Source organism: Notamacropus eugenii, chromosome 4 (assembly GCF_028372415.1).
Source record: "Notamacropus eugenii isolate mMacEug1 chromosome 4, mMacEug1.pri_v2, whole genome shotgun sequence".
Classification (NCBI taxonomy): Eukaryota; Metazoa; Chordata; class Mammalia; order Diprotodontia; family Macropodidae; genus Notamacropus; species Notamacropus eugenii.
Genome location: NC_092875.1, coordinates 432,463,120 through 432,488,994, shown reverse-complemented (window position 1 = coordinate 432,488,994; position 25,875 = coordinate 432,463,120). Strand labels below are relative to the sequence as shown.

The 25,875-nt window shown below is 39.9% G+C and overlaps 1 protein-coding gene across 3 annotated transcripts in view; it reads right to left on the bottom strand.

Moving 5' to 3' along the window:
• ATP8B1 (ATPase phospholipid transporting 8B1) overlaps nucleotides 1-6,463 on the bottom strand; it is a 150,920-nt gene extending 144,457 nt beyond the window's left edge. For 2 of the 3 annotated variants that reach the window (XM_072605959.1, XM_072605960.1), the window contains exon 1: nucleotides 5,201-5,404. The gene's annotated coding sequence lies outside the window, so the exon portion shown is untranslated. Of the gene's footprint in view, nucleotides 1-5,200; nucleotides 5,405-6,319 lie in introns of those variants that run through there. The other variant, XM_072605961.1, reaches the window with a different exon arrangement.
• Between the last annotated feature and the right edge of the window lie 19,412 nt (nucleotides 6,464-25,875).

Genomic DNA, 25,875 nt, shown 5'->3' with positions numbered 1-25,875 from the left:
ATATCTTGGTTCAATCATATAACACTGAAATATGTGAAATATTAACTTCCTTCCCATTAGGTTGCTAAGGGAAAAAAAAACCTAGAATTACTTAGTAAGGAAGATCACGTAATCTCCTTCCTTTAACTGAAAGAAAAAAAAAAGATAGCCCTCTAATGGAGGGGGCGAACTAGCTAACTCACTCTGCATTATTCTACGATTTGCCCCCTCCTTTTATCTATCTTCCTTTAAATTATTTTGCTCATTTCCCTCTTTTTTTAAAATTCTAATTACAAAAGATTTCAAATTTGTCATGATTCTTTTGGGGGGGGGTGAGGGGAGAGAGGAGGAGAGCATTCCTTTTGCTGGAGAGCAATGATCTATAAACTGAAGGAAATTCATTTTATTTCCTCTATCATCTTTATCTTTCCAAAACAAGTTTCCTTTTTTACATGTTGAACAAGTGGTATTTCATTCTGTGCATACCACAAAGGGACTAAAGGTGGAATTACCTTTAAGGGAGCTGAGTGGTGCAGTAGATAGAATGCAGAGGCTGGAATCAGGAATCTTCCCGAGTTTCAAATCCAGCCTCAGATACTTACAAGCTGTGTGTGATCCTAGGCAAGTCACTTAACCCTATTTGCCTCAGTTTCCTCATCTATAAAATGAGCTGGGGAAGGAAATGACAAACCCAGGCAGAATGAAATTCAATAAGCATATGTTCATAAAGAAGCTGTATATGGGCACACACACCCTCTCCCACGGAATGAAAGTGTATTATCCTGCTAAAATAAAGATAACTAGTACCTATTCATTTTTCCATAAATAAGAACTTGAGACCCTATCAAAATTTCTATTTGAAAAGTATATTTAATTTTTATTTATACAAGTTATTTTGAGGTATTCCCTGTGACGAAATTGGCTCACCAACAGAATGATTAGGAATCTTCAGATATTATAATGAAAAGGCTTAATTAAGTCTTACTCTAGGTTATCACTTCAAGAAATAGCCAGAGCTCTTGGAAGACCTCTTTTTGGGATCCCTAATTCTTAGAGAAGCTGCCTGGAAGGGGTAACTATGAGAGTTATCCACACCTCTCACTTTCATATTTGACAGTATTCTAGTACTCTATTTGGGCAGCTAGGTAGTACAATGGATAAGAGCACCAGTGCAGGAGTCAGGGGACCTGAGTTCAAATCTCACCTCAGACACTTGATACTCACTAGCTGTGTGACCTTGGACAAGTCACTTGACTCCAATTGCCTCATCCTGGGTCATTTCCAATCATCCTGATGAATATCTGGTCACTGGATTCAGATGGCTCTGGAGGAGAAGTAAGGCTGGTGACCTGCACAGCCCTCCCTCACTCAAAAAACAAAGTCAAGGGCAAGTCATGTCATCATTTCTCTGATGGCATGGTCTTCTTTGGCAATGAAGGATGAACGAACATACATAAACACAGACACACGCAGACTATAAAAACAGAAGCTACAGAACTTTCACTGAATCACTAAAAACAAGTTATTCCCTATTCTTTTCCTGTAAAACTTTTACAAGGGCTACAATCCTACCAGATTGGAACTGTAGAGCAGAGGTAGATCATCAAATTAATATCTCTAGGAGCCAGAGTTATAATCATTAATATTTAGCAAAAAACCCTGGTTTCTAGAGATATACAAATAATTAATGCTTAGCTAAATCCAGCTTGTAGAAGTGCAAAACCTGAAAGTCGACACAAATATAAAACATATTCAGTTTGGAGTGGCTGTCTTCCATTCCTCCTCACTAACATCATGGAATCCCTGCTTTCTTGCAAAACTCATTTCAAATGCCACCTTCTGCAAGAGGTCTTTTCCAATTCCTTCAGCTGCTGCCTTCCTCTGATGTTAGCTTCCATTCAGTCTAGGGGTTCTTACCCTTTTTTGTGCCACAGACCCCTTTGGCAGTCTAGGGAAGTCAGTGCACCCCTTTTCTGGATGCTTTTGAATGCATAAAATGTACAGGATTGCATATTTATATTCTAAACTAGGTTGAATAGTGCTTATTGAATTGATTTTTTAAGAGGCTTACAAGCTCCAAATTAAGAAGCCCTAAGCTAGTCAATACATATCTTTTATACACCTATTTATTCTCCTCCCCACCCCCACTCCCATTAAAAAATAAACTCCTTGAAGATATTTTTCTTTGTATTCTCAGGGTTTAGCTCATTGTCTAGAACATAGGAAGCATTTAACAAATGATTGTTGACTTTTTAAAATATCCCAAAGTAAAAGAAAGTAAATACATACATGTATTTACATGCTGGCTGTTGTCCTTCGTTCTCGAAGAGGACCAAAATAATGTCACCACAATAAACTCAAGTTTCACTGTGTCTGACTGTGACTGATCAGATCAATATGTGCTCTAGCACAGGTTGGGTACAGATAGTCCATGTGAACATTTGGGGTGGATACTCCAAATTTGTGCATCCTACATTCACTTCATGCTGATTCAATTCTGCTTTGTTCATAGAGCACAGCACCCTTAATGTATGCCCACATATTTATATGAACCTCAAAAGCAGAATTCAGGCAAAAAGGATGGCTCAGTACAGTTTGAACCCTGGGTTAGTTCTGAAGTAAAATAGCAGAAAGTGTAGAACTTGACTGGAGTTAGAAGACTTGGGGTCCCATCTTGGCCCTGATGTTTTTTACCTCTATACCCTAACTTCTGGGGCTTTAGCATCTCCTCTGGATTAAATAGCCTCTGAAGTCCCTTCCAGCTCTCCATCTATGATTCTTCAGTCTTAGTTTCCTAGTAAGCAGTCGTGGCATTCACACTGTTCTACCATGAACATAGAACTCATATATACAATAGTTTACATCCGAGATATGCTATAAAAGTAGGATTCCTAAGACTGCAAGCTAGTTCAAGGCTTGAAAAGTTCCAAGTCTACCTTTTGATTGAATTCTGCTGGGTTTGCTTTTAAATATTGCTTATTTCAAATTTTCAAAAAGTACCATGAAATTACTAACAGAGGAAATAAATACAAGATATAGTTTTTTCCCCTAAAAATAAGAGGCTGAACCTTGAGAGTAACCAATATTAATAGTGACACCATATGCTAACTAGTAAATAACAACTATGACTAGAAATCCTGTCATTTATAGTGGCCACACAAATATCTAGCTGCAATATACTAAACTCTTTACTAATAGTAATTCCCAAAGCCCTTTATGGGGACCCCTTCCTCATCTCAGTCTCTTGGCCTCCTTCAAATCTCAGTTACAGTTCCACCATCTGCAAGAAGCCACTCCCAGTCCTCCTTAATCACAGTGACTTGCCTCTGATATTATCTCTAATTTATCTGGTCAACAGTTGTTTGCATATTGCCTCCCCTAATAAACTGTGACATCCTTGAGAACAAGAACTGTTGTTGGATTTTGGGGGAGGGGTGGCTTTTGTATCCCAGGTATTTAGTTAGCAGAAAGCCTGGAAGATACTAGGGGATTAATAAATACTTATTGTTTGCTTGTGTATGGCAACATTTTGTTTCATTCCATGTAAAAAATATGCATGACTTTCAGAAATTGACAAAATACCAGAATATTTAAAGCTCCTTAACTAAAAATGGAAACTCCCCCCAAATTTCATCACATAATGAAAGCTGTTAATCAAAAGAACCTTCATGGTACTGTTAGCATACATGATTTCTCTTTCTCTTTATTTGAAAATAAACCAAGTAATCATTATTGAATCACATACTAAGTTTTTCTATTGTACCAAGGACTGTATAAGTATTTAATAACAAATTTATAATAGCAAATGCAACAATAGCTCTAGCAACAATAACTATACCTTTGACCATAATATAAGTTTCAATTAAATAGAGGAGCAGGCACAGTTCAAGGCACTGGAAGTACACAGATGAAACTTACAGCCAGTTATTGGAGGGGTTGGGATGGTGGTGGTGATCTTTAAAAGATGAAGGCCAATATACACACAACTATACAGTAGTGCTTGCTTCTTCCACAATCCTGCATTTAATGTAAGATACACTCTCTTTAATGCACACCTTATCTTTCAATTATTTCAAAGGAGGTAGGAAGGGCTTTCTCATAGAAAGATCACTAGAAAGTCTTGGTGTAATGAAAGCACTGCATAGATAACGAACGAGTCAAGGAAGAAATAAGGTAAGTTCCTCACTCTGAATATTTTTACCCCTTTCAGGCCAAAGCTGAGCCAAAATGACTACAGGTGTCAGTTTAAGATGAAGGTAAGGAGAAGTAAAAAGCAGTTACAAAGGGATCCAAGATTAGAGGTATTTTCTTTTGCCCTTTATCTCCACGATATGCAATCTATACATTCAGCAGGTCTTTCATGGCCCAGTCACCACTATATGGTGCACTTGACACCCTAAGCACCTGGCGAGGAAAACCAGGGCAATTCTTTTTAGAGAGATCTATGTTTCAATACAAATTCTGCAAAGTTTTACATCTCCAAACGGTGGGAGGAAATGCTTCCTGACAACTCTAGGCATCAGGAACGGAGAAGGGGCCTTTTTAATGGTAGCAGTTGGAGAAGAAAAAATAAGTTATTGTTAAAATAAACTTTGCCCGTTGCCAACGAACCTAGTGGTGCATTCTTGGATTATCGGCAGCCACCCTGAGATCTGATCTGGGATCTGGCAGGTGTCTCCCTCATCCTTCCCTCCAGGAATTCATCTAACCTGCAGCTCCCCTTAATTTTCCCTCCGGTGAGCTCCCGAAACCTCAGCAGGGGGGTGCCACAGAACCCCACTCGGGCGCTCCCGGGAATGAATGTGTGGAAGCCGAGTTTAAATGCCCTTCCCGGAGGGACATCCCACAAGCGGCAGTCCAAAGAACTCCGGGTCCTTCCTCCAGTGGCTTTCAAGATTAAAGCACCAATTCTCATATATGCCTTTTTAAAAAGTAATGAGCAGATAGACGTGGAGTCCCCGCTCCCTTTCCCACCCTGGGCTGGGCAGCGGGATGGAACGATTCTGCCTCCCAGCGCTCCACCGCCTCGATCGCCCCAGCTGCCGGGGCATTCCCGACTCCCCGGGCCCTCCTGGTACCGACTTCCTCCTTCCAGGACCCCAGCCCCGGCAGCTGTCGCCGCCTCCGCCGCTGCCCGGGCTCCGCTCCGGGGACCCGAGCCTGGGGACACTAGGGGCTCCGGGGTGGGCGGGGGACGCTCCCGGCCCCGGTGGCTCCTTACCTGTCTGACATTCAGCGCCTCCAGTCGACTTTGGCACCCGCCGGGCTCCTCCCGTGTGCTCCGCCGCCGTACCTGCCCCCCGCCCCCCGCAGCAGGCTCCTTAACACTTCATGGCGCACCGCTCCTGGCCCGGGGCCCCGGGGAACGTGTGTCCGGTTTGGCGGCGGCAACTGCGGCTACTGCCGCTCTTCCTCCTTTCCAATGGCTTCTCGCCTTTCCCCCGCCCCCGTCTCTTCCCCTCCCTCCTCCTGCTTTCCTCCCTCCCTCTCTTGCCTTCCCTCTTCCTTGGTCTCCCGAGGACCGGACCAACAGGTTTCGCCGCTCCCCGGAGGTGCCTCCCCTCTCCCTACGGCCGAAGCCACCGCAGCCCAGCTAGACTGTGGCGAGGGAGCGAGACGGGGAGGGGTCTTCTCCCCCTCTCTGCGGGGGACGTGGGAGGGTGGCAGGGCGTGGAGCGGAGCCAGGTGGAATGTACAGACTAGAAAGGGCCGAGAAGAGAAAGCCCCCGCGCAGTCCAGGTGGCTTCCCACCCTCACCTTCTGCACCCTTGCTGCCCCCCCGGCCCCCCGCACTTAGATCCACCTCGCCTGACCCCCTACGCTCACCCCACCCCGCTTGGCTAGCAGCCCAGAGCCACTGCAGTCCCCTTCTCTCCCCCTCCTTCTCACTCTTGCTGGGACCACAGCAGCTGCTACAGCTCTCGGTTTACACATCGCGTCTGCCTTCTAAAAAGGCCCAGCAGCCTACACTGCCTCCCCGCTTCCTCCACCCCGAAACCCGCAGAAGGCTCGGCGAGAGCAGCTCCCGCTTTTACTTTTCCATCTGCTCTCAGGTTCCGCTCCACGAAGCCTGGGGCGGGTTTGTCAGACACTGAGCGCTAGCCACTGGGGAGCCCGGAGAAGGACCGTGGGGGTGCAGAGAAGGGGAGCAGGCTGCCCCATTGTGAAAAACAAAATAGGAGCTTTCCTTTCACATTCATGGCCAAGCGAACATAACTCATGCCAGTACTACAAACCTGCACAACACAAACAGCCCACAAGTAAATACCGTCTTCTGTTGTTTCATTGGAATTTGTCATAGAACCGACTTGGATTTGAACTCACTTCTATGTTTAGTTACCTGTATGACCTTGGGCAAGTATCTTCACCTCTCTGGCCTTAGATTCTTCGTCTCTAAAATGAGTTTAGATGGCCTCTAAAGTTCCTTTCAGCCCTATGTGTATGATCCAATAATTCCCTCCTCCATCCTTCCCAAAATAAATAAAGACTACTTGAAAGAAAGGATTTACTTTGTTATACCTGTTTGTATCCTGCCCATCTCTGGCCCAGAGTTGAGGAAGTAGATGTTCAATGTTCCCTCATTTATTCATTCATTTAAGACACATTCATTTAACTTTCTACGTGGTTATAAGACTGTTTTAAGTCTTATGAGTCTATACCCACATGGAACGGGCATTCTAGAAGTCATTAGGTGCAAATCCAGTTGTGCTAGTATATGTTGTCTTTTTCTTTTCTTTTTTTGAGAGGCAATGCTATTGCTGTCCCCTCTTCCATTGCCCACCCAATAAAAAAATATGCCCTTGTAACAAATAAATATGGTCAAACAAAACAAACACAAAGCCAAAATGCGTATCTCCTTCCACTTTTTCAGTCAGCTCTCTGTTAAGAAGTGAGATTAGCATCAGTCCTATCTAGAGACACGGCTCATCTCGTCTTTCCGTGTTCAGAGTTTTAAAGTTTTTCAAAGTTTTTTTCTTTATTCTGTAGGGTCGCTGTTATTGTATAAATTGTTCTGCTGATAAAAAAAAAAGAGAGAGAGATTTATTCAAGAAACAGGAAATGGCAGGAATTCAGGAAACCTAGATTACACTAAAGCTAGGTTGAGGTCAGGAATAGAGTATTTTGAATACTTGAGAGTATCTGAATGCCAACTTGAACAGTTCCTCAAAATCTTGAGACCAGTTCTCCAGTTATTTGGTTTCTCTGATCAGTTTAGTTACTTATCTGTGTACATGTGGCGTATACTCAGTTCAAAGTACGTTCCTTGAGGGCAAGTGCTATTGTAGTTCTTTGTGAGTTCTACACCCATTGGTGACTTGGACACAGGAGTGCTTTAAAAAGTTTGTTTTTGCTGAAATAAATTCAGCAAGAACCCATTTGTTTTTGTTTTTACAAACAGGGTAGTGAGTAATCCAAGTTATTTTATGAAGATTAATCTGGAATCTATACTAGAACTGTGCTAAACTAGAAGAGGGAGAGCAGGGGTATTGCTGTAGTTTATAGGAGATGTAATGAATCTCCACGAAGGTGGTGTCGAGAAGAGACAATAAGGAATGTGGCAGAGAGTACTGGATTTGGAGTCCTTTTTTGTTGTTTGATCATTTTTCAGTCATTTCCCCCTCTTCATGATCCCATTTGGGGTTTTCTTGGCAAAGGTACTGGAGTAGTTTGCCATTTTGTTCTCCAGCTCATTTTACAAATGAGAAAACTGAGGCAAACAGGGTCAGGTGACCTATCCAGGGTCACACAGCTAGTAAGTGTCTGAGGCCAAATTTGAATTCAGGTCCTCCTGACTCTAGGGCTAGCACTCCATCCACTGAGCCACCTATTTACCCTTTTGGAGTCTCAGCTTTGCATCTGAGTAAATTAAAAAAAAAATTCAACCTCTCTGGGCCTCAATTTTCTCAATTGATCACTGGAGGACTAGCTAGTCTTCTAACTCTAAATCCTATGAAATGCAAAGAGACCATGGGAAGGATGAAAGTGACAGGACTTCACAAATGACTGGATTTCAAGAGAAAAGCAAAGAGGACTTTGTAGCTTCTAGTCCAGGTGACTGAAAGAACAGAAAAAGGGAAAACTAAGTTGGTGGTGGAAAGAGTAGGTGAGAAAGATGGACATCTTCTGGTTGTATACCTGGTAAATTAAGTAAGATTATTGCCACAGTCATTAGGAAGATTTTATGTGGCTCAAGTTCTCAATCTACCTAACAATCAATCTACCCTGAGGCACAAGTTACCTTTCTTTATCTCCTGAGGATCCAGCTCTCTACATGCCTTCCTTACTAAGCCAAATTAAGACAGAATCAGCTTGAGTAGGAAGCATTAGGGACACCTGCAGGTCCAATTTGGACAGGTGAAGGCAGTCACAGGATAATTAAAGGGGAAACAGCTAGAAATGACATGTCAATGCACGTGCCACCACGAAACAGCTGGCCTTCCTCTCAAGCCTGTATTCATCATTAAGCAACTATCCTCTTTACTTTTTCTTGAAGTATTTTGACCTTTTGCCCAGTGAGTGAACTAGGAAGATGAGTCTTTCTGACTCCAGATCTTTGGTACTCTATTCACCTAGCCATGACACCAAAAAAGATGAAGAACCATTATTTAAAGGTGTGTTCCTTTTGTCACTAACCATAGACCTCAGAAATTCAACAGTCAGGAATGAAAATAAAAGGTGGGGAATGTGGTCTTATAAGAGAGTAGCCCACTAATGGAGGAAGTGAGCTTGTGTTGGTGGGAGGGACTTCAAAGGTAGATCTTTTAGGGAAGGATTGATTATAGGATCATAGCAATAGGTTTTTGTTACATTGCTTAGACAACTCTTGAAGAACATAAATTTACTGTACTCTCAAAAATAAAGCACAGAAAAAAAATCAGTCATTGTAGCTTCCCAGTTTTATAATGTCCACATAAATATAAAAAGGGGCTTTAAAAAACCATATAGGCTAATTTTATTTTTAAAGCAAGAGGATAGAAAATGATATCAGAAAAAATCATTAATTTGACATCTCCTTTATCAAACACATTTATCCCGGGGCAGGGAGAGTGGGGAGAATAGGCTAGAAGAAGCATTATACTGAGGCGGTCCCTGCCCTTTACTAAGGCACCCAGTTCAGAGAGTTCTTTTCATCTAGGGAAAAACTCCTCTTTGGAGAGACTATACTACTCGGGTCTCACTCCTGCTGCTTCTTTTAAAGAATATATTAGAGAAGTCAGAGGGCTTGGGGGAAGTTATTTGAGCAATAGGCATAAATCAAATAATTTTCCTTTTAGAGGCAGTTTGTTGGAGTGTTGGCAGAGAAGTCAGAAGACTTCAGTTTGAAGCCTGCATCTGACTGGATGACTTTGGGCAAGTCTGTCAACCTCTCATCCTCTAAAATTTTTTTCACTACGATCTTATAATCCTTCCCTAAAAGACCCATCTTTGAAGTCCATTCCACATACGTGCTCACTTCCTCTATTAGTGGGCTGTTCTCTTACAAGTTCACATCCCCTTTTTTTTCCTTCCTGGTTTTCTGTTGAATTTATGAGGGTTACAGCTAGTGACAAATGGAAACTACCTTTAAATAATGCTTTTTCACCTTTTTGATGTCCTGGCTAGATGGACAGAGTGCCAAACCTGGAGTCAGAAAGACTCATCTTCTTGAATTCAAATCTAGCTTCAGATACTTACTAGCTTTATTATCCTGGGCAAGTCACTTAACTCTGCCTCAGACTGAGTTGCCTCAGTCTGTAAAATGAGCTGGAGAAGGAAATGGCAAATCACTCCAGTGTCTTTGCCAAGAAAACCCCAAAAGGGGTCACAAAGATTAAAGCAAGGGGATGGCAAATGCCATGACTGAAAAACAGATAACTGAACAATGATGAACCCCTTTTGCAATGTGATAAAGCCTGTGGACCCCTTGTCAGAATGTCTTAACACATATAAAAAATTAATAGAATTACAAAGAAAACCAAATTTTAATGAAATCAAAACTATTTTCCCCATCTAAGTTCATGTACTCCCTAAAATCTATGGGGGTCCATGGACCCCAGGATAAGAACCTCAACTCTAAAGTCATTTAATAATCTCAGCAACAGAGAGCCCATGATCTTGTGCTTTCTCACTCCATCTCTGATGAGTTTCAGGTCACTTACTGAAAGTGTCTCATGATAGCAACATGAATTGATTTGGAAATTTGCTTCACATGACTCATTTGAAAGCTGACTTATTAGGCCTGGCACCAACTCTGATACCAGTGCAGCTTAGGTAATTCTCTCTCAAAGTTCCCAGATGGGTTTGGACACTTTATAGGGCTTTATTTAGAAACCACCCCTTATTTAGTAACCACACCTTTTCCATGCAAGCTGCAGGGGAAAGTCATTAAATTTAACAGAAGCAGTGGTTTCTAAAGGAAGGCACACAATGCTTTCTTTGCTTTCAGCAGCTCATAATTTCCTCCTGGTTTTTTTTTTCTTTCCTTGACAACATTTAGTAAATGAACCATTTGGGAGATACATTGGTAAAATAGACAAGAAGTAGCTACTCTTGCTGAAACTTAGGAAGTAGTTTCCTGGATTTTTTTTTCCTCTGTGATATTGGCCAAGGGAAGAAAGATATGCTTAAGAGAGCAGATCTAGGTATTCAGTTCCGTGTGCTTCAGAGTGTGGTCATTTAAGCCAAAGCGTCTAATGCTGTTGGAAAGGTATTCACACCTCAGCTTGTGCCATTGTTAAATTTTTCATGGCAGTCAAGATTAAGGCTGACTGAGGAATTCTTACAGTCATTGTTTCAGACTGGTTTTAGAATTGTAGGTAGGAAGTTCCATTCTGTGTATCTCTTTCTGAAATCAAAATCTCTGGAAGTTTCAGATAATCAGCTTTATTTTTTCCTAAATTTGATTTCCAAGAAGAATTTATCACCCCAGATGTAATTTGTTGATCTAGTTTTGTCATCTTTGGGTCCAAATAATTTTCTGAAATCTTTTTATATAGCTGGTTAGTTTGTTCATCTGTTAACTACTTTTGCTTCACCTTGAAACTTCTTTCACTCAGCCCGTAGTTTTAAATTAGGAAAATTGGCAGCTCATAGAAACAGAAGGAATGTGGCTCATCTTTTCCAAAAGAAGCAAGACATGAAACATCTGGTGTACACCTAGGTGATGTTTCAGTGACTTGTCAGTTACTCTGGTGACATCCAGCATGATGTAATGGAAAGAGCATCAGTCTGGAAGCTAGGAGTTTACATGACCTTGGGTAAGTTGCTTATGCCTCAAAGCCTTATTCTCCTCCTCTGTAAAATGGGGGTTGAATTAGAAGATCTATAAGTTTGCTTCTAACTCTGGACATTCTATGATTCTGTGTACTATTTATTAGAATCTCAGGCCTTAATGGCCTATTGGAAAAACTTCTGGGCTTGGAGTCGACATGACCTAGGTTCAACTCTGACACAGTAGCTATGTGACCTTAGGCAAGTCATTTAATCTCTAAGTGCCTCCAACAATTTTAGGATTTCTCTACTAAATCATATTGGTGAAAAGTGTTCCCACATAGATCACATTCCATGTCTTTAGACCAGAGTGGGGAACCTGCAGCCTGGAGGCCACATGTGGCTTTCTAGGTCCTCAAGGGTGGCCCTTTGATTGAATCCAAACTTCACAGAACAACTCCCCTTAACAAAAATGTGGATTCAGTCAAAGGGCCACCCTTGAGGACCTAGAGAGCCACATGTGACCTCGAAGCTGCTGGTTTCCCACCCCTGCTTTAGACCATAAAACTATAGGATTTAGGAATGACAAAAATACAGACAATCATAATATAAAACTAAACATGCTAAATGCATCCGATTTGGGAAAGTCATAAATGATGGAGGGTGTCAGGAAAGGTTTCCTGGAGGAGGTTCAATTTAAATTGGACTTTAACTACAGGATGATTGGGAATTTCTAGACAAAGTAAGGTGAAGTAGAGAAAGCATTCCAGGTATGGGGAACATGGAGAGTAAAGTCAGGGAAGTGTGGGATTTATACTAGTGAGGTTAAGTTGTCAAGTGTGACAAGAGCACTGGGTGTAGGAGGAGGGGTAGTATGAGATAAGGGTAGATAGAAAGGTAGGGTAGTGGTAGTTAGAAGAGTGCCTTGAAAGTTAGGAAAAGGAGTGTGAACTCCACTGAAAATTTTTAACTGGAGAAATGACAAGACCAGATCAACAAATAAGGAAGGCTATTCTGTCAACAACGTGAAAATTTGTTTAGAAGTAAGAGTGAATGGGGGTAGGAAAACCTATTCAGAGGCCTTGAGTGGTAGATGATTACTGAGTAGCCTGTTACTAGAATAGTGTGATGGTCTTCTAGTTCTAAACTCTAGAATATGGAAAGAGTCATGGAGGAAGATGGCATTGGCAGAACTTAGCAAATGAGTGGATGTTGATAAGAGAATGGAAGTAGGACTTTGAGGTTTTCAGTCCATGTGATTGAAAAAATGTTGGGAGAAAAATAAGGAAAAACTGACAAGATTTGGTAACTAATATGATGGGAGAGGTGAAATTAAAAGGTAGTTAATCTTGACTGAGGTTTCTGACATGGGAAACTGGGTGAAGAGTGTCACAGATAGAAATATTAAAATCAAAAGGAGGAAAAAGTTGGGGACAAGGGGAGGCAAACGTGTTCACACCAAGTTCAATGTTCTGTTTTTTCCTTCCTATGCACCAAAGCAATCTACATATTTTTCATTTTTAAAAATATTTACATAGCATGTTAATATCCCATCATTTGTTTGGCATTTTCTCAAGGAGAGGGGGAGGGGATTTGGGTAAATTTCGTTTTTTTTTTTTTTATCATAAATTGGGTTAAGAATATTTTCATACAAATCACTTTATTTTTTCCTTTTCTGGATCAAAGGGCATGAACAGCTTTGTAACTTTTATGTATGTAGTTCTATATTGCAGCTAGATGGGGAGTAAATGGGTTTTGGAGTCAAGAAGACAGGAATTCAAATGTACCTTCAGATTTACCGATTAGCTTTGAGATCTTGGGCAAGTCACTTAACCTTTGTTGCTTTAATTGCCTCATCTATAAAACAAGGATAATAATAACATCTGCATCTTAGTGACTAGTATATAATAAGTACTGTATAAATGTTGCTGCTATTATTATGATTACTCTTTGGTAAAATAAAACCAATTTTGATATATGTGTCCCTTTTTCCCCACAGTTCCACAAACGTTAGGTTGTTATGTTTTTAAAAGCACTTTGAAAATATTTTTAAAAACCTTTCATACATCTATTTCTGTTCTTTTTCAATGATCAGTTGCTGTTCAAATCTTCATTCTACAAATAACAATGCCCCCAGTGCAAGGAAAGTTTTATGAGACAAAAGCATGAGTAATCATTTGTCATCCCCATCACCGACACAATAATAAGAATAGTATTCAAATCATCCTATAAAATTAGGCCAATCTCTGCTACATAATGATCCAAATTATGTGGGGCCTTTTGAAGGGAGTGCTTACAGGAAGTCCTCATGTTAACAAGCTCACACACAGTTCTATTGAATTGATTTCAATGAAACAGACATTGATTGGTAATTGACTATGTGTTGGGAGTTGGGCCAAGTGCTGGAGATGCCAAGCCAAAAATACTGAGCTACAAGTTCTAACACGTGCCTTTTTAAATATTTATACCCAAAATTTTTATCTGGGGGGTCTCTTGTTTGTTTTTCTCCAAGTGGTACATTTAATATTTCTGCAATCTACTTAAGGTTATTCTGCAGTCCGGTCTCTAAAATGATAGTTTGTTTTCAGGCTTTTGCAGTCCCCCCTTTTTTGCTTCTTGCTGCCCCAAAGCTGCTGCCCCCTATTCCCACTACCTACTCAAACCTGTTCTTTCTACCTCTCCTTATTTTGTATCCTTCAATTTCCTGTTAGATAGAGGAGGGACGCAAATCTGATCAACTGATGTTCAGTAAGGTGTTAATGAATGATAAAGCACTAATGTGATACTCCTACACAGATAACTTGTTAGGAGTAGTCTGGTATGGGGGAAAACGCTGGACCAGAAATAAAGAGTTCTGGGTTCATATGGAGAAACAGAACTCTTTGGGGGTCTATTTCGCTGTCCCATTGGTGGGGCTACTTTTCAGAGGGGAGTCAAAGATTCAGGAGAAAAAAATCTATTCCTAACTCTGCCATCAACTTACTGTATGCAAACAGGACTGCTTTGACAGTGACATGTCAAAGTTATTGTATTCTTAAAAGGGAAAATAAGTTGTATGTGATAGACCCATGCAGTTTCATTTTCTATTCTATTTTGTATATGAAAATTCTCATTTTTCTTTGGTATTTTGTTAAGTTCAGAATTTTAAAAGAAACTTGTGTAGCTTTAGGTAGATCACTTCTTTGGGCTTTACTTCCTTCAATACATCTTGGCTGCCTCTATTTCCATGTTTATCTCACGCTCCTCCCCCTCACACACTCAGCTCCAGCCAAATTGTAGGATTGCTATCCTCCAGTTGGATCCTAGAAGTGTTTTTCTTTCTGTTCATTTCCTCTTATTGGAGTTCCCTCCTCCAGCCCTACATGATGACGTGCTATGTATGATGGCCCAGTTTAAATGTCCCTAATTAATCAATCAATCAACAGACATTTATTAAACACCTGCTGTGTGCTACACATTATACTAGGCACAGGGAATACATGGAAAAAAGTCTCTGCCTTCAAGAAGAAGAGCGATCATTTTTTTTGGGGGGGGGGAGACAACACATACACATATGAGTTTATACAAAATATATACAACATTAAGGCAATTTTGTGGGGGAGGCACGAGCAGCTGGAGGGACCTCCTGGAAGAAGTGGCATTTGAGGCCAGCTTTGAAGGAAACTGGGGATTATTTGAGGTAGAGGTAGAGGTGAGAAGGTCATATATTCCAGACACTGGGGACAAAAGCATGTAAATAGCAGGACTGTCATGTGTGAGGAGGATCAAGAAGCCTCATTTGGCTAGACCACAGGGTGCAGGAAGAGGGTAGTATCCTAAGGCTGGAAAATAAGGCAGCTAGATGGCTTGGTGAATAGAGCTCCAGGCCTGAAGGCAAGAAGACTCAAGTTTAAATCCAGCCACACACACTACTTCTGTGACCCTGGGCAAGTCATTTAACTTCTGTTTACCTTGATCCACTGAAGAAGGAAATGGCAAACTACTCCAGTATATTTGCCAAGAAAATATGATGGATAGTAATATGCTCTAAGGAATTACAAAGAGATGGACATGACTGGACAAGGCTGGAAAATTTGGTTAGAAGGAAGTTATTACTTGTGGTATACTCATCGTGACTTTTTACTTATTCTGTGGTGGGAACAAAAGACTTAAAATACAAAAGAAGAGATTGTCTTCTCCTAGGGCAGAATATTTTAACTTGGGGCCTAGGACAGAGGTGGGAAACCTGCAGCCTCAAGACCACATGTGGTCCTCTAGGTCCTCAAGTATGGCCCTTAGACGGAATTCAAGCTTCACAGTATGTTCAAATTCTGTCAAAGAGCAGCTCTTGAGGACCTAGAGGGGTGTCTTTGAGGCCACAGTTTCCCCATCCCTGGTCTAGGAACATATTTTTAAAAATATTTTGGTAACTCAGTTTCAATATCAATGGTTCCTTTGTAATCTCATGCATTTTATTTTATGCATTTAAAAACATCATTCTGAAACCTGGAAAGACTTACATGAACTGACGCTGAGTGCAGTGAGCTGAACCAGGAGAACATTGTACGTAGTAACAGCAACATTGAGGGATGATCAGTTATGACAGACTTGGAGCTTCTCAGGAAAACAATGATCCAAGACAATTCCAAAGAACTCGTGTTGGAAAATGCTATCCACATCCAGAGAAAGAATGGATGGAGTCTGAATACAAATTGAAGAATTCTAGTTTTCACTTTCTTTTCCTATGGTTTTTCCCTTTTGTTCTGTTTCCTCTTTCAAAACGTGACTAATGTGGAAATATGTTTTACATGATTGCATATGTATAGCCAGATTGCTTGCCATGTTGGGGAGGGGGAAGGAAAGGAGGAGAAAAATTTGGAACTCAAAATCTTATAAAAATGAATGTTGAACGTTGCCTTTACATGTAATTGGAAAAAATAAAACACTATTCAAAAGAAAAAGAAAAATTTTAAAAAATAAGTAAAAACACCATTCTGAAGAGGCTTCACCAGATTATTCTCAAACACATATTAAGAACCCCTGTCCTAGAGCTAATAAGGAGTTATTGTAGTTTCCTGAGGAGGAGAGTGACGTGGTATTTGTGCTTTAGGAATATCCCTTTGTGTGGAGGGCAAAATGGGAGAAGAAAGAGAATTGAGGCAAGGAAAACAAATCAAGGGGCGGCTGTCATCCATGAATTTCTCCCTGATCCCTATAACTGTGATTAGCTTCTTCCTCTTATGAGAGTATTTTACACTATTTTGCATTTATGTTCTAATTTGTATTTTCTCCACGCATAGTATATAGCAGTGGTGTCAAACTCAAATAGAAACAGGAGCCCCTAAAATGAAACAAAGGGTCCCTGAGAGTCACACATAAGAAAACTTAGAAAACTGCATATTGATATATTTCCTTTTTAAAAAATTAATACCTCAACACATTAAAATCAGATAGAAACTATGTTTTAATTTCATTCGGAAAGCCCTCATGAGTGTTACGATTCAGATTTTTGACACCCCTAATTTAGAGTACTGGATTTGGAGCCAGGAAAACCTGGGTTCAGATCCTGCCTCTGATATTTAATAGCTATGGGTTTCTGGGCAAGAAGGCTGACATCTCTGGAACTGTTTCCTCACTTTAAAATGAAAGAGTTGGATTAGATGGTGTCTGGGTCAGATTCAGCTCTAAGTTTATGATCCTATGATCTCTCCTTATCATTATTCCTTGTTTTTCTTTGTATCTGCTAGTGCCAAGCCTAGTACATTGCATATTTGTTGTTGTTTTTCAGTCTTTTTAGTCATGTCTGACTCTTTGTGACCCTGTGGACCTCTGTCCATAGGGTTTTCGTGGCAAATATATTGGAGTGTTCATCATTTCCTTCTTAGATAGCAAACAGGTTAAGTGACTTGTCTGAGGTCACACAGCTGAGAAATTGCTGAGGTTTTCCTGACTCTAAACCCAGTGCTCCATCCACTGTGCCACCTAGCTGCCCCCACATTGCACATAGTAGGTGTTTATTTAGTTCTAGTTAGTTGAATGAATAAAATTATTGAATCACTAGCATTGGACCAAATGCTCTTCTTTCCACCTCTAATAATTTATAATACTATTTATTTTTTAAACCTAGGCCTTCAAGACCTTCCATGTCACAACCCAAAGGATTAACTAGTAAGGGAAATTTCACAAGTCAGTGGCGATGTGATTTTTGACAGGTTGGACTGGATACGGGCAAAAATGAAGGGTGAAGATTCAGAGAGGGACACATTTTAACATTACTTTTTATACATGCATGTGTTTTAAAAATGATAACATTACACTTTCTGTAGCCCATAGGTATTTATCTTATAAGTCAAGTAAATGTGTATTTATTGAAGGCACAGATCTTTTGCTTGACCACAATGCATAAGAAGCAACAATTACCTACTTTTCTGGTCTTTGGAACTGCTGGATTTGACCTTCACAGTCAGTTATGCACTGTGCTGGTTACCTCCCCTTCTCCTACAGGCCATAAAACCCCATCAGTCTCTCATATTCCGCGTCTTCTTTGTGGCCCTCATGGTACAATGATCCTGAAGCCAGGCACACAGTCTCATGGCAATGGCAGTTCTGGGAATGTCAATCACTTCCAATCTAGGGAGCTAGAACCTCATAGGAGGCATGCTTCTGTTACACACCTCTCACATGGCCCTTTCTGTCAGAATCTGACTCATCACAGCATCGTAATTGCAGTGACACTAGTTTGTACTAGTAGCAGAAAGATTTACCTGTGCGATGGAAATTTCAGTATTTGAAAACATGCACGCACATGTAGGCTGACACTGACTGACTCTTCTCATGTTGATTTGAAGTTATAATTAAAAAGCATTAGACTTAGATTTGGAATCTCTGGTATCGGATATAGATTGTATCTTCCCAGTCAAGAACCATACTAATTCTCCCTAGTGAGTCAAAGGTTACCTTAAACCTACCCCAGATGATGAATTTCATGAGAGTACCAGCACACAAATACTACACAAATCCATTTCCTGTGACTCACCTAAAAGAACTTAAGTTCTCCAAATTGTTTGACAATCAATGGGCCATCATACTATTGTATCTATAGAACTCACCCTTATTCCACAGAGAGCATGGTGACCTTAGCCAAACTTCAAAAATCTTGAAAAAACTCTGGTGTAGTCATAACATTTATAAAGTGATTACTTTATTCCAGGGACTGTGCTAAATGCTTTACAATTACTAGCCTATTTGATCCTTACAACAGCCCTGGGAGGTAATTGCTATTATTACCCCTCATTTTACAGATGGGGAAACTGAGGCAAGCAAAGGTCAAGTGACTTGCCCAAGGTCACACAACTAGTAAAAGTCTGAAGGTGGATTTGAACTTGGATCTTCCTAACTCCAGGCCCAGTGCTCTATCCACTGCTAGCCTGAGAGTGCCTTCTACTTCTCTCTCTGCTCCTTGGGTGGTCTTGGCAAGTTGTTTTATTGATATGGACCTCCATTTCCTCATTTTTGAAATGGTGAAGGCAATGAATTTGGGGCTGGAAGTGACGTTGGACATCATCTATTCCAGTGTCTTCATTTGACAGATGAGGGAACTGATTAGGAGGTGAATGAATTATTCAAAATCACACTCAAGGTTGTAAGTAACCAAACAAGGCTTCAAACCCAGGCTCTCTGATGCCCTTTTTAGTACCTCACACTTTTAGATTAAGTGATTTCTGAGGCTCATCCCAGCACTTGGACAAGTCAGTTTGACATGTTTGTCATCTTTTATAAGAGTTGCAGGTTGAATTGAGGGGGAGAAGGGAAGAAGGGATCACTAGCTATTTTAATTTTTTGAATTATACATTCTTCTGGGCATATGATTCTGTACTTTTACTTCAGCTCCTACAGAGACAAAATACAATGTTCAAATCCAGATTCTGTCACCTCTTAGCTGGGTAACCTTAGACAACTCATTTAGTCTCTCAGGACCTCAGTATCTTCTATTAAATGAGGGAATAGGATAGAGATAATCTCCAAGGGCCTTTTCAGGTCTACCATTTTGAGAGTCATAGATGATTATGAGTCCTTCCCTTTCACCACTTTTGTTTGCATCCCCTCTTTGTGGCCTCCAGGTACTTAGGGACCTCATCTTTCACCTCTGACTTTCCAGCACAGCAATCAGTTACTAGGTGTTCCTAAGCCTGTCTTGCTCAAGCACTATCCCAAGAGAAGGACTGACCTTATGAAAGCTTGCTCTTAAGTTGTTATTAGTTGGGTAAAGTCAAATACAGTATGTTCACCTTGAAGCATTAATAGCCAATATTGCTTTTATATTATTCCTCCAGGTGCTTGGTTAAATAGCATTTGGATCTTTTCAACAGGCAACAGTGCATTAACCCAAAGGCATAATAAATCCAGGCATCCAAAGTGGCAAGTTTTTTGAAGAGAAATTTTTTGGAGGGGACTCTTAAGGGTGGGAGTCCCATTTCCCCCTTTCAAACTTACCATGTAGACTTATTTCACGAATACATCAGAGCGGCTCTCATCACAAGTCACATGAACCCTAGATCTACAGCCTTTCAGTTTATTTTGATCATTGCTGCAAACACTTAGCAGTGTTTAATGCTCTGGAAATGTTGAATAATAATATTAAAGATTTTATTTTCACATTTTAAGGAAGAGAAGAAATATCTCCAAGTAAAGACCTGAAATGTGGATTGAGTGGTAATGAGTTCCACAAATTATCAGCAGTCATCCAGAGTAATATTCATTTCTGGTTAAAATTCCTAGGCAGGCATATCACTTTGGAGGGAAAGGACTGGGTCTTTGAGACTTTATATTTAAAGAGGAAAAAAGAATTTTTTTATTTAAATAAATACATTTCTATTCTAAGGGGTAGAAGAGAAGGAACTAGTTGGACATTTAACAAGTGCCATGAGTTGAAATGTGTACATGTGTGTGCATGTATCTCCTTTATTTTTTGGAAGGAAGAGATTCTCAGATCATGGGCAACAAATAGAATTGTGATTCTTGCTGATGACCAGTGTGAGGTCACCTTTCTACCTGCAGCTTATGGGATTCTCTAATGCTGACTCATGTTTTCTTGACCGTGTTTGATGTGTGCAGATCTTGCCTTTAGGCAGGAGGTCATAGACACACAAATATGTCCTTTTGTCTTTGTGTAATTGTGCTTCCTGATGCATAATTTTATAAGTAATATTTGGAATGCTGGGTCTTAGTCCTCTCTGCCTCTTTATCTATTCATAGTTACTTTTAATATATCCAATAGGTTTAGGCAGCTATGTGGTACAGAGGATAGAATACCAGCCCTGAAGTCAGGAGGACCTGAGTTCAAATCTGGCCTTAGACACTGGACACTTACTAGCTGTGTGACCCTGGGCAAGTCACTTAACCCCAATTGCCTCACAACAATAATATATATATATATATACACGATAGGCAGTTAGAAATAGAAGACTAGAAGTTAAGACATGTTAGGACTGGATCCTAACATTCTAAATAGATATTAGAAGTATTTGATAGAGATAATAATTTAATCTACCTTTCTGAATGCATGGGCCTAATTCTTTCCTTGCATCTCTGAAGATTTTAGGAAGACTTTCCCCAGTGAAATAGGCAGATGTGAACAATTTACTCTGATGGACCATGAAGGCAGCTAAAGCAGGCACTGTGGAGTGCTTAGAGCTTGGTGAGACATTGAAGACACTAAGGTCTTCCACTAAATCCTGAATCATTGCCCATCATCTTGACTTTTGTCTTACCACTGATCTTCAATGACTATGGAAGAGACAGAGTGAGGCTGAAGATTTTGTTCAGATCTTTAAATCCAATTGGTGAGCAAGTTAAGACATCACCACTGATGTCATTGGTCCTCTTTGAAAATGGACTGCCATCATCATCACCACCACCACCACTACCACCATCACCATCACCACCACCATGCCCCCCCGACCATCACCACCACTACCACCACCATTACCACCACCACTACCACTATCACCACCACCCCCACCCCTACCACCATTATCACCATCACCACCATGACCACCATTACCACCACCATTACCAACTCAGAGCTTCTAAAGAATCCTTTAGTGCTGCCTCCCCAATTTCTGTTTGTGGCATGCCAAGTCTAAAGGATTAGAGTGGTGAGGATGTAGTTGCCAAGGATCATTTCACTTCGAACCTAGGAGGAGTGGATTTAAATGCATGATCCAGGGCCATTCACTTAAGCTTTCTGAGCCTCAGTTTCCTCATGGATTCGATGATTTTTAAGGTCACTTCCAGCTGTAAATGTCTGATTCTATGATTTCGCAGTGCTTTTGAATGAGTTTCAGACCAGGCATTAGGTCATATTTGGAATTAGAAGAGCTGTTAGAGGTTGAGTCCAACCTCTTTCATCTCCAGATGAGGAAATTGAGGCCCAGAGAAACTTGAAACTTGCCCAAGGTCACACAAGTAGTAAGGAAGAGAGTCAAGATTTGAACCCATGTCATCAGTCGCCAAATCCATCATGTCTTCCATTTCCATGTACCACAAGGAAATGACAATTTCAGTATATTCTATGAGGCCACCTGTTTTGACTCAGTGCACTGTATAGCAACAAAGACCACAGAATGCCACAGGGAGAAGGATTCTTGTTGTTCATTCATTTTCAGTCCTGTCTGACTCTTTGTGACCCCATTTGGGGTTTTCTTGGCAAAGATATTGGAGTGGTTTGCCATGTCCTTCTTGAGCTCATTTTACAGATGAGAAAACTGAGGCAAACAGGGTTAAGTGACTTGCCCAGGGTCACTCATCTAGTAAGTGTCTGAGGGCAGATTGGAACTCAAGAAGATGAGCCTTCCTGGCTGTGGCATTCTGTGGTGAAGGGAATCTTCCAGCATCATGTTAGCAGTGCATAGGATCAAAGATTTGGAGTTCAAAGGCACTTTGCAGGCCATAGAGTTTGACTCCCTCATTTTACAGCTGGTTCATGGTGCCGCAAAGAATGCTCGGATGTCACAATTTCCTAAAATTGAGTTATTAAGGGATGCTTTGAGCTGTCAAGGGAAATTTGGTTACCCAGGTGAGCCTCTGCACTTCCCTCCTGTGTGTCTTCTTCAGGTCACAGTGGAAGCAACTCTCCCCTCCACCTTTCCATTACTTTTCTATTTACAAAGTCTACAAAGATGTAACTAAGTTAGAGAAAAAAATATCAGATGGTTTAGTGTTGACTGTTTATCCGGTGGCATCTCTTTTGCAGCTTGGAATTTGTTCTTGTTTTCCCAAAATGAAATTGGAATTGTATTATTAAATAAAATAAAAGTATATATGTATGTAGATCTGTATGTGTGTATATAAATCATTGTTTAATTTGTTAGTCTCTAGCTTCTTATTTTAGCCTGGAAATTTGTTGTCATTTCCTTTAATTTTTGTTTTTGTTGTGGTTAGCAGTCCATATAGGGGAAAAAAATGTTTGCCAAAAGTAGTCACCGGAGGGTTGGCTGATGTTACATTATTATGTGATCAACTTGTCATCTAGACACATCCGGGTGAATTCTTCTCACTACATTTTTTTAGAAGCCCTAGAGTACACTGACTCGAGGTATACTTCAGAATGATGTCACCACAAAGGACCTTGTCCAACTTGCTTTTAAGTTTGTCATCTCTTATTGTGGGTTCCTAACTACTTGCTAACTTCATGGTACTAATTATTCTTTTTTTCAGTCAAGGAATTTCCCAACTAATCTTAAATGAAAAAGATCAAGTATTGAAATCCTGTGACAATGGGTCATCCTCATGTACAAAAAGCAGTGTGTTCTTGTGGCTTCCTTCTGCTTAAAAGCTCCCAGAGTATGTTTAGGCTGAATTTTATTTTTCCATTATTTTCCATTATAAAATAAATTTTTCTATTATAAAATAAAATTTTATTATTGTCTATTATAAAGTAAAACATTTATTTTTCTATTAAAAAGTAAAGTCAGTATCTACTAATCCCTCAAAGTATTTTTAAAATTGTTTTTAAAAGTTCATTGTTTTTATTTTTTCAATTAATAAGCACTCGGTTTATGTTTCCCACTATCCCTCTTTGAGCAAATAAGAAATAAAATTACTTGAAAGAAAAATATACTTGAGCATTAAAATTTTTTTCTTTTCTGTTTTGTCCAAATAATTATTTTACTTGTATATAGTTTTTACAATTACTGATCAATATAGAGCTTTCCTGAATAAATTATCTTGGTGGACAGTAAATATATTGCTCTGAAGAATAAAGAATTGCTTTCAAGTACTGCCTGTTATATTTACTGGCTATGTGGCCATGAGCAAGTCATACTTTTCTCTGGGCCTCAGTTTCTTGTAAAATGAACTACATGAGTTCTAAGGTTCCTTCCAGATATAAATCACAAACATACACACACACACATTTTTCTAAGTGTTATATAAACGTGAGCTATTATTGGATACCAGAATTTGGCATTTTTATATCTCCTTCCCCTCCCCACCCCATTTCACTGTGCCTTTATCCAGTCTCCTCTCCATGCCTTAAAGAGGGTCTAATCTCCAAGGCTGTTCTGAAGTTCTCAAGCTATTCTATTCTTTCCATAATCTACTAGGGAGATCAATTATTTAAAGTAACAAGTGTTTATCAAGTAGCATCAGCACCCAACATACAAATATGTGTCTGAAGAGGATTGAAGCTTACTTCCTCAAACATCATTAGCCTGTCCAAGCTCTCAGCTCTGAGGGCTCTGGCTTCTTAAAGGGAGCCCAACAAAGGCATTCCTGGGGACTAGTAGGAATCAAAGAATCATGGATCTAGGATGTAGAATCAAACGTCTTAGGACCATGTCTAAAACAAGACTACAAAGACTGTTCAAAGGGGCTGGAGGATATTCCCTGTAAGTAAGGTATATGAAGTACTCTGACAGAGTGATGTCTAATTTATCAGATCAAAAAAGTCATAGTTGCCCATTTTAGCTTATTTTCCTTTTTTTCATCCGGTCCAGAGAGTTGAAATTACCTAAATTAAAATAAACCAAAAAATTTTGAATACCTACAATGGACTAAACACTATATTTAAACTTTTTCCCATCAACTTTCATCAGAAAGAGGCAAATGACTAAAAAAAGTGAGAATACATAAATCATAAATGATCCATTTTTCCCATATATAGACTGAACTATTATAGTCACAATATTCATTTCCTTTCTTTCTTTTTCACTGTGTAGTCAGTGACATTGTTGAAAGACTTCATAATATTAAGCATAGATAGGCAATGACTAATTCTCTGAAAATATCAGCTGACAGTGTCCTAAAAATACCAAAATGCTTTTACAGTAAAAGAGAATAATATGATGTAATACTGAGATTTATGGAATAACCAAGGACCAGTTAGATGAATCAGATTTTCCATTTTACTTTTGGTAAGGCAGCATGTTTAACTACTGCTATAAAACGTGGGTTTCTGATTCTAGTGATGTATTTGTCTTCTCACACCCTATTTGTTCTGTGCCTTACTTATCACATTTTATTTTAGCCCTACCATATTCTACAAATACCTAACCAAAATGTAGAACTCTAGAGTATACATCTAGCAAATAGCCCCAGGCGGTGTGATCAGATAGATGGAAAGCGATTTCATTCATTGTTATTCTCAGGGTGCTAACTCCCACCAATGAGGTAGATCAGCTATCTGTCACTGAGAGATTAAATGTCTACTTGAGGGCCACTCAGTCAATCTTGTTAAAGGCAGGACTCGAATTCAGATCTTTCAGACTCCAGGGCTGGCCCTGGATCTACAATCCTAGGGTATCTGTCTTGGGCTATTCTTAGCATCATTTGGATTTTCCAAATCACATAGGAAAATATTTTCGTACAACCATGGAAATGCTGCCAATTTTCCTACATACTCCAATTGCAGATATTTTATGCCAAGGGGAAAAAAATCTTGTTCTTAAAAGTGAAGGGAGAAGTATATTATGTGTTATATTTTACACATCTGATTCATATTTCTGAATATTTCAGAGGGAGTGCTTTCCCCGCCAAGTGCAATAGTGATGGAAAGATTCCTTTTCCATTTTGAAACTACTCCTTTAGCATAGATGAATAATTTTTCCTTGCGGCTAGTTCTGTCCATCCAAAAACCACTCGGGGCAGAGATCTAGGCTGGTGTACCATGAATTGATCAGCATGGAAGGAAGATGAGATGCTTTGAGATTCAATCTCCAAGACAACCACCATCAGAGGGAAGTAAGTCAGAGAGTCAGAAAGTGAACAATAGGGGAAAATAATGGGGGAAAAGATTAAAATTATTAAAGATCTCAGGAAGAAGAAAACTCAAACACCTTGAATATAAGCAGATAAGTCAACAGGGAAAACATTAACAGCAGAAAGAAATATGGCCTCCAGATCTAGTTAATGAGTTCAGACATCTATGAATAAATAAAAAATAAATGCACAGCAAAGGAAAATGATCCTATATTTGATGAGAAAAAAAAAAACTGTGGAATTTGGGAACATAAAATCTCAACACACTATTCCTGAGTGGTTCAAAAGAGAAATGAAAATTGTGAGAATAGAATTTATGGCCTGTGTAATAATTAAAAAAATAATGAGCAGAAAGGAAAAACTGGAATCTGCAGTGGAAAAAAGTAAAAGAGAAAACAATGTATTTGGAATACAAATAAACAGAAGTGAAGGACTAGAAGAAGAGAAGTAAAAAAAGCAATAACATTA